Source organism: Coturnix japonica, chromosome 26 (assembly GCF_054131305.1).
Source record: "Coturnix japonica strain WE chromosome 26, WE-NBRP24, whole genome shotgun sequence".
Lineage (NCBI taxonomy): Eukaryota > Metazoa > Chordata > Aves > Galliformes > Phasianidae > Coturnix > Coturnix japonica.
Genome location: NC_140688.1, coordinates 5,641,075 through 5,652,500, shown reverse-complemented (window position 1 = coordinate 5,652,500; position 11,426 = coordinate 5,641,075). Strand labels below are relative to the sequence as shown.

Here is an 11,426-nt window from a genome sequence, read left to right as displayed (position 1 = left end):
TGAAGGGTTTGAGGAGCAGTTTCCCCGTCGCCAGGTGCCTTCGTTCCCCGTCCCGAGCTCGTCCAATCCGGAGCCGGTGGGGGCGGAGCGGCGTAACCAGGAGCGGGGAGGGCAGGAGCCGCGAAAAAAAAAGCGAGAAAGCGGGAGCCGAGGGGCGGTTACAAAACCCGGCAGCCCGCTCGACCCCGGTCCCGCACAGCCCCCACCCCCAGCAACATCCCCCCAAACATTGACAAACTGTGACACCCCACACAATGAACAAACGTTTACAAACTGTGACACCCCACACAATGAACAAACGTTTACAAACTTCTTACAATGGGACCCTAAAGGGGCCCATCAGCCCCCGCCGGGCCCCCCCGTGCCCCCATGAGGTGCCCCCCACCCAACGCTCCCCCGGTGCCAGCCCCACCCCACAGCAGCACCACCGACCCCACACGGCAGCAGCCCCAGACGCCGCCGCCCCACAGGGCAGACGAGGAGGGTCCAATGGGGGGGGATAAAGGGGGGGTCGGGGGATAAAGGAGGTGGGGGACAGGGCTGGGGGGGGAATGGAGGACGGACGGCAACGGGAGCACGGCCCTATAGGGGAGCATGGACGGCTATGGAAGCATGGCCCTATAAGGGATCACAGCCCTATATGGGATCAGGGCCCTATAGAGGAGCACGGCCCCATAAGGGAGCATGGCCCTATAGGGGAGCACGGCCCTATAAGGGAGCACAGCCCTATAGGGGAGCACGGCCCTATAAGGGAGCACAGCCCTATATGGGATCAGGGCCCTATAAGGGATCAAGGCCCTATATGGGAGCCGTGGTGCGACTCCATGGGGCTGCCGGCCCTGCTGAGGGCTCTGCTGCGGGAACGGAACCATAGGACCGGACCGAACGGAACGGACCGAGCCGGGACGGGACAGAACCGAGCGGACCAAACCGGGACGGCAGGTATGGGAATGGGGGGGGGGGGCAACGGCAGGGGGGGGCAATGTGACCGGGGGGGTCACCTGGGGTCAGTGTCACTGGGGTCGCCATCATGGGGGTGTCACCGTATTGGGGGGGGTCACCTGGGGTCACCATTACTGGGGTCACTGTCATGGGGGGGGGGGGTTCGCCATAATGGGGGGGTCAACATAATGGGGGTCAACTGGGGTCATTGCCACTGGGGTCACCATATTGGGGGGGGTGTCCCCATCCCTGGTCGCCATTTGCCATGTTCCACCATGTCTGTGTGTGTCCCCAGGTGTGTCGGTGTCACCACGGCTCAGCACAGCATCAGCAGGACCTCCCTTATCAGCAGGACCCCCCCCATGCCCCCATCCCCCCTTATCACCATGTCCCCCCCTATCACCACCAAGCCCCTCCTTCTCACTATCACGACCCACTATCGCACCACCACAGCGCCCCCTGTCGGCCCGCCCCCCCTTATCAGCCCGCCCCCGTTTCCCGTCCCCGTTCTGCCCGTTCTGCCGCCGTAACGGGGAGTCCCGCGCGGTGTGGAGCAGCCACGCTCTGAAGGACGCGCGTGGCCGCGTGCTGTGCCCCATCCTGCGGCGCTACGTGTGTCCGCAGTGCGGCGCCACGCGGGACAACGCGCACACCAGGAGGTTCTGCCCGCTCACCCCGGCGTCATATCGCTCTGTGTATGCACCGAGAGCACGGGGACACGGGGACGGCAGTGACTGATAGCAGGTAATGGGGTATGGGGTTATAGGGGCTATTAGGTGATGGGGTTGTGGGTTATGGAGTTATGGGGTTATTTATGGGGTTATGGGGTTATTTATGGGGTTATGGGGTTATTTATGGGATTATAGGGGTATGGGGTTATTGGGGTTTGGGGTTGTGGGGGTTATAAGGGGTTATGGGCTATAGGGGTTATGGGGTTGGCCCCCAGATATTGTACTGTGTGTGTCGGGGCAGTTGTGGTGGTGATGATGTTAATTAAGGCCGTAATTACTAATTACTATTACTAATAACGCACTCTGTGTCATCCCCAGGCTGTGCTGAGCGCAACGTGGGACAGAAGGCAGCAGCTGGGCACCAACTGTGCACCATCATTAGTGCACTATCACTTGTGCACCATCCTTTGTACACCATCAGCTTTGCACCACCGCTCGTGCACCATCATCTTTACACCATCACTTTACACCTTCAGTTGTGCATCATCACTTGTGCACCATACCTTTGCACCATCACTTTGCACCACTACTTTGTACCATCATTTGTACACCATCACTTGTGCACCATCACTTTGCAGCATCCCTTTGCACCTTCAGTTGTGCACCACCACTTTGCACCATCACTTGTGCACCATCAGCTTTACACCCCCACTCTGCACCAGGAGCAGAGCTCAGCAGCTGTTCCCTGTTGTGTTGTTGTGTTATTGTGTAGTTGTGTTGTTCCAGCCCTGCTCACACTCGTGTGTTTATTGCACCATTATGGGCTTTTTTCCCCCAATAAAGCCCCACTCACAGCTGCAGCTTCATCCTGGCTCGTCCCCCTCCATCTTCCTCCTCCTCCTCCTGCTGTTGTTCACCCCCCGGCTCCGCTCACGACGCAGCCGCAGCAGCGACTCCAGGGCACGATGGGCGCTCATCACATGGCGGCTGTAGGATAATGGGACCCCATAGGGGATAATGAGACCCCATAGAGACCAATGAGACCCCATAGGGAACAATGAGACCCCACAGAGACCAATGAGACCCCATAGGGGGCAATGAGAGTCCCCATAAGGGACAGTGAGACCCCATAGGGGATAGTGAGACCCCTATAGGGCACGATGGGCGCTCATCACACGGCAGCTGCAGGGACAAGAGACCCCATAGAGACCAATGAGACCCCATAGGGGATAGTGAGACCCCACAGGGGACAGTGAGACCACACAGGGGACAGTGAGACCCCATAGGGGACAGTGAGACCCCATAAGTGCCAATGGGACCCTAACCCTAACCCCCCCCCCAGCACTCACTTGAGGTTGGACAGCTCGAGGATCAGCCCCCCCAGCACCGCTGACGCATCCTCACGTGGTGCCACCTCATTCCTGGGGGTCAAAGGGGGTGAAAATAGCACCAATCCGGGGCTTTTTAAGCCCAAAATGAGCTCTGGGTTCTGGTGGGGGGAGGGGGGTCCGACCTGGGGGTGCAGCTGGGTGAGGCCGGGTCCCCATCGGCGTCCACAGGGCACAGAGGGGCTGCAGGCTGGGAGGAGGTGGGTGGCTGGGGGGGAAATGGGGTGAAATGGGGGCAACTGGGGCAACAGGGGATGAACTGGGGGGAACTGGGATGAACTGGGGTGAATGGGGGTGAATGGGGGGGGATTGGGGGATATGAGAGTGACTTGGGGGGGGACTGGGGTGAATGGGGGTGAATTGGGGGGGATTGGGGGGATCTAAGAGTGACTTGGGGGGGAATTGGTGTGACTTGGGATGATTTGGGGGTGAATGGGGGGGAACTGGGGTGAACTGGGGCACCAAGGGCTGAACTGGGGGGAACTGGGATGAAATGGGGTGAACTGGGGGGGACTGGGGGGATCTGAGAGTGACTTGGGGGGGGAACTGAGATGATTTGGGGTGAATGGGGGCAAATTGAGGGGGACTGGGGGATATGAGAGTGACCTGAGGGGGGACTGGGATGAATTGGGGTGAATGGGGGGAAATTGGGGAGGATTGGGGGATCTGAGGGTGACTTAGGGGGGGACTGGGATGAATTTGGGTGATTTGGGGGTGAATGGCGGAGAACTGGGGTTAACTGGGGTAAGTTGGAGTGATTTGGGGTGAACTGGGGTAAATTGGGGCAATCTAGAGTGGAATGGGGGGTAAACTGGGGTGAACTGGAGCTCTATGGGGTGAAGTGGGACAATGTGGGGTGCAGTGGGGTGCTATGGGGCTGTTCCCTATGGGTTCTCATAGTACTCTGGCATTACCTGCAGCAGCTCGGTGTCCCCCCCTGGCACCCCACTGTGCTCCGGTGCTGAGATGTGGGGCAGCCCCACAGTGCCAGCCCCATAGCGCTCCTCATGCTCTGCCCCACAAGTGGGCTCCACTTTGGCTGCCCACTCCCCCTCCAATGGCTCTTTGGTGGCCTCAATGCATTCTGTGCCCCCATCGGTGTCACTATGGGGCTGTGGGGTGCTATGGGGCTGTAGGTCCCCCATATCAGGGCTGTTCTGGTCCTCCTGCTGCTCGCAGCCATCCATCCCATCCTGGAACAAACCCCCCCATAACCTGTGTGCTCCCTGCCCCATAGCCATGGGGAGCTGTGGGGTGACGCTGGGGGGGCAGAGGCCCTGTCCTACCTGTGCCAATGGGGCCGCTGTGGGGCTGAGCTCCTCCATCACGCTGAGCTGTGGGGTGGCTGCTGGGCCTCCGTTATCAGAGCGGCTGGGAACCAAACAGACCCCAAACCCCATCAGCTGGGGGGCACCAGGACCCATTGCTGGCCCCAGGCCCCATTCCTACCCCCAAGCCCCATTTCTGCCCCCATTTCCACCTCCAGCCCCCCCTCTGCCCCCCACCCTCCCATTTCCCCCCACTACCTCTCTGTTCCATCTCCATGCACTGAGTCCATCCCTCCGCCATTGTCCAGAGCGTCGCCTCCAATCATGGCCCCCATACTGATGTCCTCCATATTGGTGTCCCCCCCATTTATGTCTCCCCCATTGCTGTCCCCCATATTGCTGTCTCCCCCCTTGGTGTCCCCCATATTAGTGTCCCCTCCACTTACATACCCCTCATTGCTGCCCCCTCTATTGGTGTCCCCCCCATTTCTGTCCCTCTCCTTGATGTCCCCTCCATTGATGTCCCCCTCATTGGTGTCCCCCATATTGCTGCCCCCTCCATTGGTTTCCTCTTCCTCGGTGCCCCCCATATTAGTATCCCCCCCCTTGGTGTCCCCTCTATTGATGTCCTCCCCCTTGGTATCCACTCCATTAGTGTCTGCCATATTGGTGTCCACCATACTGGTGTCCCCTCCCTTGCTGTCCCTCCCCTTGGTGTCCCTGTCCCCTCCATTTTTGTCCCCTCCATTGGTGTCCACCACATTGGTGTCTGCCATATTGGTGTTTGCCATATTGGTGTCCCCCCCCTTGGTGTCCCCTCTATTGTTGTCCTCCCCATTGGTGCCCCATCCAATCATGTCCCCCCCCTTGCTGTCCGCCATATTGGTGTCCCCTCCATTGTTTCCCCCCTCATTGGTGTCCCCTCTATTAGTATACCCTCCATTGATGTCCCCCCCCTTGCTGTCCCCCATATTAGTGTCCCCCCCATTAGTGTCCTCCATATTGCTGTCCACCATATTGCTGCCCACCATATTGCTGTCCCCCATATTGGTGTCCCCTCTATTAGTGTCCCCTCCATTTGTGCCCCCTCCATTGATGTCCCCCCCCTTGCTGTCCACCATATTGTTGTCCCCACTATAGTCGTCCCCCCCTTGTTGTCTCCCCTCAGTCCTGCCCTGACTTTGACATTGGGGCCATCATGGTGGTCAACACCTGCAAGAGGAACAGCAGCTGCTTGGACGCCATTTTGTGGCCATTTTGAGGCCCTTTGGAAACCATTTTGTGACCATTTGGTGGCCATTTTGAGGCCATTTTGCGGCTGCTTGGAGGCCATTTGGTGGCTCACTGGAGGACATTTTGAGACCATTTTAAGCCCATTTTTTGGCCATTTTGAGGCCATTTTAAGTCATTACCTGTCACCTGGCTGCTCCTCCTTTTGCCCATGGCGCCGCTCACCTGAGGGGAACACACGCCCATTGAGCATTATTTCCTCACTATTTCCCCTCAAATCCCCCCTGACCGCCTGGTCTCTCTCACTCCACGTCCCAGAATAACACCGTTATCCCGCTATAACGAAGCCCAATGGCGCCCATCCCGCCCCAAGGCCCTTCCCGGCCCCGCCGCCATTTTGCTTCACCTCAGCTCCCGCCCGACGCCTTCCCGCCTTTTTCACACCGCGCGCTCTGCGCCTGCGCCGCGCGGGGGACGCTGGGAGTTGCAGTTCGCGGCGCGCCGTAAAGCGCAGCGGGGTGCGGCGCTTTTGCGACAGCGTCGCCGTAAAGTGCGGAGGTGTTGGCAGCCCCGTAGGAGGAAGCGGTGAGTGGGGACAGACCGGGACCGGGGGGGTCCGATGGGGGGGGATCGAACGGCGGGGTCCAATAGGGGGGGGATAGACCGGGGGGGGTCCAATGGGGGGGATATAATGGGGTGGGGGTCCGATGGGGGGGGTTCAGTGGGGGAGGGGGGGGGGGTACAACGGGGGGATCCAATGGAGGGCGGGGGGATTCAATGGGGGGGGGGATACAATGGGGGGGGATCTAATGTGGGGGGGGGTCCGATGGGGGGTGTACAACCGGGGGGGTCTGTGCTCTGTCACAGGCATACAAGCCTGTTGGAAGGAGTGCATTGAGGCTGCAGCGCCCAGATGATAAACCTGAGTTTGCTGTCACCAGCAACCAAGCTTACGGTTAATTTCTGAAACAAGATTAGTGATAGTATTTCCAGGCAGCTGGCACAGAAGCTTCTTGGATTACAGTGCTGACAACACACATTCACCAGAGCCAGCAATTACAAAAAAATTCCCCACTCCCACCAGAACTTGAAGGACAGAGACCAATTTAGGTTTCTTCACTCTCACGAAGGGGAGTAAGTAAGAAGGTTCACTCAGTAATTCAACCTTACAGAGGCTACTTAGTAATTCTGTGAATTTAAGGAATTATAAAATGATGGATAAAAATCAGAAGTATTTTGTATTTAAATATATGTATACATTATACAGTTATTCTAATGCGACATCAAATGATTACCATTTTGCCCACAGATGTGAGAACTGTTAAGAGAAAATATACTTGCTTTTAACCACTGTAGATCACCCATGGCACATACCTAAAGACAACATAACAGCTGAAAGCTGTAACTGGGAAAAACACTATACAAAGTATACAGATTGGGCTGCACGTGCGTCAAGTGATTTATTAACACAACGAGGTTGGGGGGGAAGAAGAATTAAGTTTGATACCTGTTGTCTTCGTTTCTCCTCTTCAATAACAGCTTTGGCTTCTGCCTCTTTTATCTGTCCAGACATACAAAGTGATAAGTAACTGTTGTAAAAGCAGGTAAAACTATTATCTTACAGAGCCATAATTTATAGAACAGTTCTCAGAAAAGCGAGCAAAACCTTCACCAAGTGAGCTGTGAGCTTACTCAGATTCTAAAACATTCTGTGAAAAACCTCTATCAATTCATGTTTGAAAAACACGGAACATTAGTGACGCTACCATGTTATAAAACTAAACTTCTGACTAACTGGAAAATTCAACTGACAAATATAAAACCTGGGGAAAATATAAATATATATATTCATTAATACCAGGGAAAAATTCCTTAATAAAGTCACTCTAAGCTTTCAGTAACTCAGTCCTCAATTCAGCACACTATACACTGATGGGTAAATCCTTATATATATATGTAATTTACACTCACACACTTCATTCCAAGTAGTTAAATATGCCCTGACTGCTAGAGCAAAAGGAAATCTCCACTTTTGTACCAAATGACATATTGGATAATGCATACTCATATTGTTCGACTGCTCTTGTTGTAATGGAAACTGTCAATGCAATTACATTTGCTTCACCATCAGAAAGTTTTATGAAAAATAAAACCTGGAACTGCAACTGATCACTCTACAGAACTGTTACATAGCATTCAAGACAGCAAATTAAATGCCAGAAACTTAAAGGAAAAAGAATGGCACAGAAAATATTAAAACATAAACATACAATGCATCTGAATCACAGTTCCTGCATTATTTTCATCCTACAATAACTAAAGAATGCAACGCCTAACATACATAAAGAACAATGGGATGGACTGGGTCCTGAATCACAGAATGGCCTGGGTTGAAAAGGACCACAATAACCATGGAGTTTCAACCCCACTGCTGTATGCAGGGTCACCAACCACCAGACCAGGCTGCCCAGAGCCACATCCAGCCTGGCCTTGAATGCCTCCAGGAATGGAACAACCACAACCTCTCTGGGCAACCTGTTCCAGCACATCAGCACCCTCTGTGTAAAAAACTTCCTTCTAATATCTATCCTAACCCCCCCCTTCTTGTGCTGGTGGCTCCAGGCCTGGATGCAGTACTCCAGATGGGGCCTCACAAGAGCCAAGTAGAGGGCATCTCGCTCTCCTTGCTGGCCACCCCTTTTTAAATGCAGCCCAGAACACAGTTGGCCTTCTGTGCTGCAAGCACACACTGCTGGCTCATGTCCAGCTTCTCGTTCACCAGGACCCCCAAGTCCCTCTCCACAGGTCATCTCTCAAAGAGATCTTCCCCCAGTTTGTACAAATATCTGGGATCGCCCCAACCCGAGTGCAGCACCCTGTACTTGGCCTTATTGAACCTCATTAGGTTTCCATGGGCCCACTTCTCCAGCCTGTCCAGGTCCCTCTGGATGGCTTCCCTTCCTTCCAATGTATCGACAGCACCACTCAGTTTGGTGACATCTGCAAACTTGCTGAGGGTGCACTCGATGCCACTGTCTGTCATTGATGAAGATGTTGAAGAGCACCTGTCTCAAGACCAACCCCTAAGGGACACCACTTGCGACCAGCCTCCACCCAGACACAGAACCGTTGATCATAACCTTTTGGCTGCATCCAGCCAACCAATTCCTAATCCACCGAACAGCCTATGTACCTGCAGAAGCCCTTCTTGTTATCTTTCACTCCCCTTGCCAAGTTCAGCTCCATCTGTGCCTTGACTTTCCTAATCCTGTCTCTTCACACATGGACAACAGCTCTGTATTCCTCCCAGGCTATACAACACTGCTTCCACTTTCTGAACATTTCCCTCTTTTCCCTCAAGTTTAAGCTGCAGGTCCTTGCACATCCATGATAGCTGCCTGCCTTCCCTGCTTGACTTCTTCTGCAGGGGGATGGAGAGCCACTGTGCTTTCAGAAGGGTGTCCTTAAAGAGCTGCCAGCTCTGTTCTATACCCCTGCCCTTAAAGTTGGTTTCCCAGGGGAAGCTGCTAAGAGATGTTTAACTTGGATTCATCAGGTAAAAAGCAGGTGATTGACAGGACACAAAATCCTGAAGACAGTGAAAGTGCCAAATAGTATTTTTCATAACACAAAAAGGCATATAGATGCAGCAAAGCCATCAAACATTAAGACACCAGCTCTATCTCTGAAATTCCCTCAGTCAGGCATCACTACAGTGACGGCAGTACCAGTGTGCTGGGTCAGTGTATGCGTATCTGCTGCTTGTACATGTTTCTTGGACCTCCAACTCTGCAGCCACTTAACACTACCTTAGTAAAATTAGATCTCAGAGTAATAGAATGCCCTAAGATGTAACGATATGATTGACAACTTGAAGTTAAAAACCATCTTGATCTCAATAACCAGTCTATATATGTATATATATATATTTATGTATCACATTTTGCACAGTAAAAATGGTAATTAACTAAGTAAGGTATGCACAGATGGAATTTGTTCCAATCAGTCTACAACTTAAGAGCTGTCGAAGACTAAGCAGAAGGCACACCAGCTCGTGCTTAAGAACACCGCAGCTCAAAGAGCGTGCTCTGTGCAAGCAGTTACATTTGTGGATTTTCAGATTATTTTTTTTTTAAATTGTTAAACCATATATGAAATATCACTAACAATTTCATTTCACCTAGATAATGTCAGAGTGTCTCATCAGAAAAACACACAAAGGTCTTTTTAGTCATGAATACCTGAAATAGGAAAGTTTGGTTTGCAAAAACTGCAGCCCTATCCCTCCTGGTATTTCACTGCCATCTAATGGCAGAACATCAGTTCCAAAAGAGAAATCGGCCAGTGAACACAGAATGTAGCTTCTTTTGTACGCTGCTGTTGTCGTATTTGTGTAAGATTCCTGCACACGTTTGTGCGGAACTTCCTATGCTCACAGGAACCTGTAGTCATTTGCTTGATGCATTAGAATATTTTCCCAGTTGAATTCAATGGTACAGATAAAAACTAGGAAATATCTGCTGAAGTGAAACTGCAGCTGATGCTGCACCCCACTGAAATGTGCTCCTTTGTTGATGCAGACTTCTATGAATTCACCCCCCTTCAATGCACTCCATGCCCACTAAACTCACTTCCACACTTCACTAGGATGATATGTTACTACTGGTTTTTCTAGAAGTATATTCCAAGAGTCTTGGTGTTCAAGCTGATTGCAAAGGTGTAGAATTTGATTTACAGAGTACGTCTTAGAACTTGCCTGACAATCCTGAAATTCTGAGCAGAAACAGACAGATGTAGCTTTTACAGAATGAGGTTTTGGGTTGAATATTTAAATTATATATATCAGTATATTACATATACTACTAAGTTGATAAAAGTTAACCAGTTCATGCACCACTTCCTCATGTTTCCATAAAAGGCCTAGAAAAACAATGTGGATACTCTGTCTCTTTAGGTGAGATTATGCAGCAGTTTCTTTACTTCAAACAAAATTATTGGAGAGCATCCATGTTTACAATGGGCTGAAAAGCACATGCAGTTGCTGAAAGCTCTCTATAATTGTGGCAGTCACCTAATACTGTGTGACAGGAACACACAAGATAACACTTTGCTAACCTTCAAAGTAAAAGTAAGGCCTAAATGAAGTGCTTCTATAGCTCTCACTAGCAGTAATGATTTTATTATCATTGATTAGCACTTCTTGGCTGAAGAGGAAATCTCCAGTTCCAATGTACATTAAAAATAAAGAGGTAATAGAGCATTACCTTAACACAGTGTTTCATCAAGTGAGTTGACACTATCTACAAGTAGTGCAATTCTCAGCAATAAGCCAGATTCAATAGTCCAAAAATTAAATGTGCAATTAAACTGTACGCTGAGTTACACTGCATTTCTTGCTATTACTGTCTTGAAAAAATAACGATCTGCCTGTTTTTTCCAACTTTTCTCAAGGCAATGAAGACAACATAACTAAAATGGATACACCACCTCAGACGCCTTCCGTTTCATTTCCTTGCATAACACATCACACTCCAGTGAAACTTGGCCTTCTTGTATCTTGCTGCACTGTACTTCCTGTTAAGTATAAATTGAATTGTTTGTAATTCATTTCCCTATATAAAAATTTAATTATAACGTTCATTTTGTTGGGAAAATTGTAAAACAATTTTATTCGGTATATTTACAGAATGAAGCTAATAAATAAATATTATTTGAAACTGTAACTGTATTCAAGCATCCTTTTCTATTTTCCTTCTTTCTGATAAGCTAAACTGAATCAAGAATAAATCAAGTGGTTCAGTTTAATTTTTCTTGTCTTTTTTTTCACTTATTTATTTAAGACAAAGCAATATAACCTTGTGAACTCTGTTACAAAAGATACCATGCAAAGTAACTAATAAGTAACTCTTCTGAAACTTCGTATCAAT

The 11,426-nt window shown here is 50.9% G+C and overlaps 2 long non-coding RNA genes across 2 annotated transcripts; one reads left to right on the top strand and one right to left on the bottom strand.

Annotated features, from left to right (window-relative positions):
- Positions 1-1,430: 1,430 nt before the first annotated feature.
- Positions 1,431-4,723, bottom strand: LOC146756763 (uncharacterized). Its single transcript, XR_014937334.1, has 5 exons — positions 4,528-4,723; positions 4,288-4,372; positions 3,127-4,194; positions 2,963-3,034; positions 1,431-2,600 (listed from the first exon to the last, which is right to left on the bottom strand). It is a non-coding gene; the product is annotated as an uncharacterized LOC146756763 (long non-coding RNA).
- A 1,605-nt stretch (positions 4,724-6,328) lies between these two features.
- Positions 6,329-11,222, top strand: LOC146756762 (uncharacterized). The gene is made up of 2 exons (XR_014937338.1): positions 6,329-6,633; positions 10,951-11,222. It is a non-coding gene; the product is annotated as an uncharacterized LOC146756762 (long non-coding RNA).
- The last annotated feature ends 204 nt before the right edge of the window (positions 11,223-11,426 follow it).